Source organism: Maniola jurtina, chromosome 2 (genome assembly GCF_905333055.1).
Source record: "Maniola jurtina chromosome 2, ilManJurt1.1, whole genome shotgun sequence".
Classification (NCBI taxonomy): domain Eukaryota; kingdom Metazoa; phylum Arthropoda; class Insecta; order Lepidoptera; family Nymphalidae; genus Maniola; species Maniola jurtina.
Window position 1 is genome coordinate 14,810,888 of NC_060030.1, and position 6,613 is coordinate 14,817,500.

At 36.2% G+C, this 6,613-nt stretch overlaps 1 protein-coding gene across 1 annotated transcript in view; it reads left to right on the forward strand.

Annotated features, from left to right (window-relative positions):
• The window catches only part of LOC123878069 (solute carrier organic anion transporter family member 74D), an 87,547-nt gene that overhangs the window by 15,538 nt on the left and 65,396 nt on the right, over window positions 1-6,613 (forward strand). The window lies entirely within an intron of this gene.

The window sequence follows — 6,613 nt, forward strand, 5'->3', positions numbered from 1 at the left end:
CCTATGTTTTTAGTTTTTGGTTTCTTTGTTTTGTCTTGATTCCATTATAACTTCTAAATGCTTGAACAGATTTGGATGTACTCGTTTGGGGTATCGTTAGAATCCTTACAACATACCGAGTAACACTGGCTATAAATTAAAAAAAAAACATTGTGGCAGGGCAGAGTTGTGTTCTTATTTTTTCAACTATAATCCTTATTAAGAGGGCTCTCTCCGTCACTCGTTTCCACTCGTTTCATACAATCGTAGTTCCAGTTTCATTTGAATACTAAGCAATCTAAGTCCATGAAATTTTGCAGACATATTCTAGAAACTAATATCTATGTCTGTGGTTTTCCAGATTTCTGTTAAAATATTCGGTTTCAAAGTTACGCGGTCTTAAAATTTTCATACAAATCTTGGAGCCCCTGTAATTTTAAAACTACATATTTTTAGAAAAATCTAAAACACCACAGACACAGATATTAGTTTCTAGAATATGTCTGCAAAATTTCATGGACTTTGGTTGCTTAATATTCAAATGAAATTGGAACTACGATTGTATGAAACGAGTGGAAACGAGTGACGGAGAGAGCCCTGTTAAAATTTGGAATTACAGCTTTAGTACTAGCAGTACCTGAGCCATACGTTTGTTTCATACTTTATATCCTTTTTAAACGCACAACAGTTCCACGTTGAACAAAAACTGCAACGAGGCAAGTCTTTGACCACATTCACTATGTAATGCCGAGTCTGGTACAAAAAGTGGTTTAGTGTTCGCCTCCCTAGATAACTCGTCTAATACGCCGGTAAGGTGGCAATAATTCTGCCCTGCTGGTGCCGTAAATACCTTAAGGGCCCCTTTACATCAACCGACGGCACGTGAGATCACACTAGGTGTCCTAGCCATAGCTTATTACTCGACTGCGCGAAGCCTAACAAGAGGGTTATGTTTTTACGACCTGTATGTATAGTATGTCCGTTCCTATGTCCGCTCGTAACTACTCAACGGTTTAACCGATTTTGATAAATGATACGTCATCAGATTCGTCTTGATGATGCGAGTGTCACTGGGTAGGTACATACAATTCTTAAAAAAAGGCGGATTTTGTGCGCTTGTGCGGACTGAAAAAACTGCAATTGAGGTTTTTTGAAAACTTTAAACTAAGTAGGTACCTACTTGCTTAATGGGTAATCACATGACAATTTTTTTTAATCTTGACCTCAGACTACATACACAATAAAGAAAAAAAAATAGGTGGACTACTAATATGAAATTTTCTGTAAAAATGTGTGGTTTCAAAGATTTGTATGTAAATGTCAAAACGTATTTGGTTAAAAATTCGACTGTAAGAGTAAACTCCTCTTAAGTAGGTAAACTTCATAATAGGCCTTTACATTACCTCTGAATGACGGCACGCATAAAAGCTTACACATTCTTGGTCAAGTTTCGTATGTAGTGTCAAATTTATTACACACCGCAAGCAAAAAGTACGTTAAAATTTTTTTTTTATGTGTGCGTCAGTGATACTGTAGGTATTTTACATTATGTTTTGATTTTCTTACAATACAATTTTTCAATACAAATGTATCAATATTTAATATCTAACACACCCTATCGTTTATCAGTTTTGTAACTTTATTGCTGACGGGTATCAATCATTAGATAGGTTAGGATAGGATCTGTAGGTTTCTGGATGATGGGACTTCTTCGTCTGCGTGGATTTAGGTTGTTAAAAATCCACGAATAGGCCACAGCACAAGTCTATCTACTCGTCTCAGACTAAATATCTCTACCTAATAATGTTGCTGTTTGGCAAGTAATAAAATAAAGTACAATAATCAGTAAATGTAGAAGACTTCTAATTTATATTTAGAGTAACTTATCGCACTTTAAAAAAAAGAACGCTCGAATCGGTCTCGTGTTGGCCGACTTTATAACTTTTTTTCACATTTCTCAGCATGTCTGGTTTAGAAGGTATTGCCTTGTAGGGAGCGGGTTGAATGGCTTCTGTGGGAATCTGTACTCTGTGATAGTGTTACAGTTTATGTACTTACGAGTATATACAATCCTAGGCACTCGGCAGGTGCATTTGACAAACGAGTTCACCCACAGTTCGCCAAGAAAGTGCCTGAGCCTAGAGTAATAGCTAGGATAGCTACAGAGCGCAAATATCAATAGATATAAGGTAAATAACGCTTACATATCACGATTAATACAATAATTTTACATTATCAATATTTCGATCCAGTTGCATGGATCGTGGTGCAACTGGGATGAAGTAACGATATTTAAAATCGTTGTATGTATCGTGCTAAGTACCCGTTATTTACCTTACATTGTCTTCAAACCACGCATAATAAGCCTAAAATCATTAATAGATAACAAAGAGAAAATAACTCAAAATTCAAATAGCTTTATTCCACATAGACCAACAAGTGGCTCTTATGATAAGCCAAGACTTTACCACCTGTTCAGAAAGAAGATTCTACTGAGAAGAGCCGGCAAGAAACTTAATAGAAACAGTAGGCACGGTATGATCGCTTTACTCTTTATTGCTGTCGTTATGAAAGTTCGAAAGCATTCAGGCGAAAACCTAATACGATTCGTGTACGATAACTTCACGCCAAATTCATGGTCTTGCCGCGTAAGTTAGATAGAACATTTGCTAATGATTGGCATAACGGCTCATAAGGTCAAAGGCGTTCTATAGCTGGCTTATATAATATTATAATATATACTAAGGGTCGAGCACTTCAATGAATGTCCTAGCTAGTTAATTAAAACATCAGAAGTGTAATTAGGTCCTTGTAAAAACTAGTAGTTTGTCAAATATGGGCTTCAAACAAGAACTCGCTGTGGTCAATACTTGGAACGGGGGAAAAAGAGGTTGCAATAAAAGTTCAAGAAAATATACCTAGTCCTTCTTACTCTAATTTATTAAGTAAAAATTATCAAATTAATTGAGTATCTACCCACGTATTCAATTCATTTCTTACGGATTGTTTTGTAGAACTGCATTAATTTTCAACATTTTGTTGGCCTTTGAGACAAAAAAAATCGATAGAACATTCTGACTTTTACCTAAAGAATATTTTAATGGCAACATAATATTATGCACTTAGTTGTCTAATGCCCACGAAAAACATAATGTGTTCAATCCGACCATTGCTGTCTCACCGTATCGGTACATGTAAATGGTCTCTAATAAAAAATTCAGTCGCCATAAATAAAAAGATGGCTGAAATCGCTCCGTTGCCACTCGTAGCATCGCTAGCGTTCATTATGATTTTTTACACATCCTCCATTTGTCTATGTCTATAGTTTAGAGAGACTTTCCTTGAAGGGAGCAAGTTGGATTGTTCTTGTGGGAACCTATTTTGTTATGGTTTGCTGATCACCACTTGCAGGCATTTCCCCATTAAGTTATACGTTAGTTAAAACTAATTTCTTATATGTTATTATTTATTGATTTAACTATGTTTTTGTCACTAGTAAACAATCTGATCAGCTAATAGAATCATAAGAGATAAAATTGATTATGAGCGGGAATTCTTCCTTTGACAGAGATGGTAACCATAAAAGACCTAAATCAACGCGGACAAAGTTAGAGGCATCGTCTAGTTAGTTATAATCCCGTCTTAGTTACGCGTAATAAGTATAGGCGTGTTACTTACCGATTACTTATGGAACAAGGTAGTATGTAAGTACTTTTATTATTGACAAGCTGTTGACAGGCAAATCGCATAATTATTTGCTATGCAAAAAGCGAAGTGGACAATTTGGCACAGGATTACGATAAGTCAAAGTAGGTCGAGTAAAAATTTCCTTCCTCAATTATATGTATGAATTTAATTGAATTAATTGGCTTCGTAGTACCTACCTTGATCCATGAATAGTCAATTTTACAAAGTTACTCATTAATTCTCATAAGAAAGCATAGGGGGTGTTAGAGAGAGCTATTCTTGGAGTTTTTCTACGTATAAAATCGCGAAGTGACGATTTCCTCTGGATTCGGTCACTCTGGTTCTCCTACGGAGATCCGTAGCTTAGCTCAACGGGTTATAAAGCTGAAGCGGGAATGGGCAGGGTACATAATTTGAAAACGGATGAACGTTGGGGCCCCAAGGTGCTCGAATGACACGTATTATATAAGTTTTCACCTGTCTACAAAATTTCGTCGATTTTGATTGGTTAGTATTCAAATGGGAACCAAGCTAGGTACATTTGTATAGATAGCACTGGGGAGCGCGCTATTGAAACTTCTCTTAAGTTTTTCACTCTGCCCTCTCCGTGTGGTGTCGAATGTTTGGAGCGTAATCCTAGTTCTAGGAAATAGTCCGATATTGAGGATACCAGAGATACTACTCTCATATTAGCGCTAAACCACGGCTCTAAATTAATGTTAATATATAGAAAATCAAATCAAAATTCGTCAGTTATTGGATTTGTAAGATGATACTTAGTGGTGATAATTTATTACGTAAACTTAAAACTAAAGCTACGAGGGTTCTAAATGCACCTAAGTCTGAGAAGAGGCCACAAAAACTCAGCCGGGTATTCTTTTTACTATCACCACTTCACAAAATCACTTAAACTTAACTATTAGAACTATCGAAGCCGTAAGGCAACTCATTCCCAAGCTTTCTTTTTCTAGAAGTTAACCTTGTGTATTACCGGGTCGATATCGGTTCGGCGAGTGGCGACCGAACCGTAGTCTTGTCGCGTAATCTAAAAGCCCTTTCCCTGAAATGCATCAAAAACACATTTTATTGCACGTCGTCGCTCTTGTATTTACACTGCAAAAGGAAAAATGGCCGATAAGTTAAGTAAGCAATATAAGCATACATATTAAAAGCGATTTCGTTCGTTTAAGGACAACTTGTTTCAAAGTAGGTTACAGTGAACCCAACTAGCAATTTTAACTTACAGTTAGTACACTAAAAATCTCTCACAACTCACAACAGTCTTTTTGTCCTAGTTTTTTGTCTCTGTATTTAAATCAGGGCGTCTATTTAATTCTAGTACCCTAGATTTTACCTAGTTTTATACCTAACTAACCGGTTTTTGAGTAATGATCAAGATCACTTAAGTATCTACATCTTACTTCATATAAGGTAGATGGAGTGGCATCTTAGGTAACAGGTAACTACGCTATCGGCAAAATTAGATTCCTCTCAGCGATTATAAGGCTCAGACCCACACAAAACAAAACATTCTACTCCCTTTACAACCTCTCGCACTGCCAAGGGTCACTGGAAGAGATCTCTTATAGAGATAAGTGCTTCCCTGTCCACTTTTTCTTTCCTTTTATTTATATTGTTACAACTTTCTGGTACAAATAAAAAATAAATAAATAAATAAAACGTTACATCAATTGAACTGCAGTAGATCACTGAGCGTGCGCCTGTGGTTGCTTTACCTTTATTGTACAAGAATTGTAAAGCAAGTTGAAGTGGCGCGGTGGCATATGATTCTACTGTAGTAGACTCCTTCACGCGATCTGTATGTACTGTGAATATGTTCTACTACTACGGTATAATAATACAGTACAATCTATATATAATATAGTATAATCTACTACTTTTTATCCCAGAAAATCAAAGAGATCCCACGGTATTTTTAAAAACTCAAATCCTGATTGGACGCATTTTATCTATTTTGTACAGAGTTACCTTGCCTCCCGAAGACGGATATCTACTAATGATTTTTCAACAAGTGTAAATTTAAAATTTATAACACCCCCGACAAGTGAAGGTTACAGTAACCAGAAAAGAGCTGACAACTTTCAAACGGCTGAACCGATTTTCTTGAATTATACTTAGCTAAGAACCCCCTTGATCGAGCCACCTTTCAAACAAAAAAAAAACTAATTTAAAATCGGTTCATTAGTTTAGGAGCTACGATGCCACAGACAGATACACACGTCAAACTTATAACACCCCTCTTTTTGGGTCGGGGGTTAAAAACCGAAGTTTACGCGGACGAAATCGCAGGTGTCATCTAGATGAAGTATAATTTCTAGGAACAGCAGCGCGCGTTTAGTGTATCCATGTCTTTAATGTTTTGGTAAAATGTAATGTAAAGCAAGTTGTATATGAAAACCATTGCTGCCATAATTTATTTCGTATAGTATATACAGTCTATATCTATATTGCTAGACTAAAGTATTGCTTACGAAAGAATTATTGATCACAGTAGAATCTATATTTAGATGTGCTGCATCTTTGGGTGCTCTCATTGGCTCTATAATATTGTGTTGACTTTAGACAAAACCGGCTTGTCAGGTGGGTTATACTTATGAGGAAAAACCATCCATATAAGAAACCATCGATTGTCGAAGTCTGTTTGCAAAAAGTGTAGCAGTGTTTAACCGATTTACTAAAGAAAAGTTCGCTATGGAAACACGAAGTCTCAAACGTTTCTGAAATTCAGAAAGAGATTTGACAAGCCACGAGTTTTTCTTCTAATATCTGGGTCTGGACGAGTGAAGGTAAATTCTCCTAGAGAGAAGTCTTTGTAAAGTAGACAACTTTTCACAAAATAAAAACAGCGATTGGAATGCCTAAAAGCATTCGAGAAGGTCTAAACTATTTTTTTAAAAACCTTACCAACATTTGGCAACATTTATCA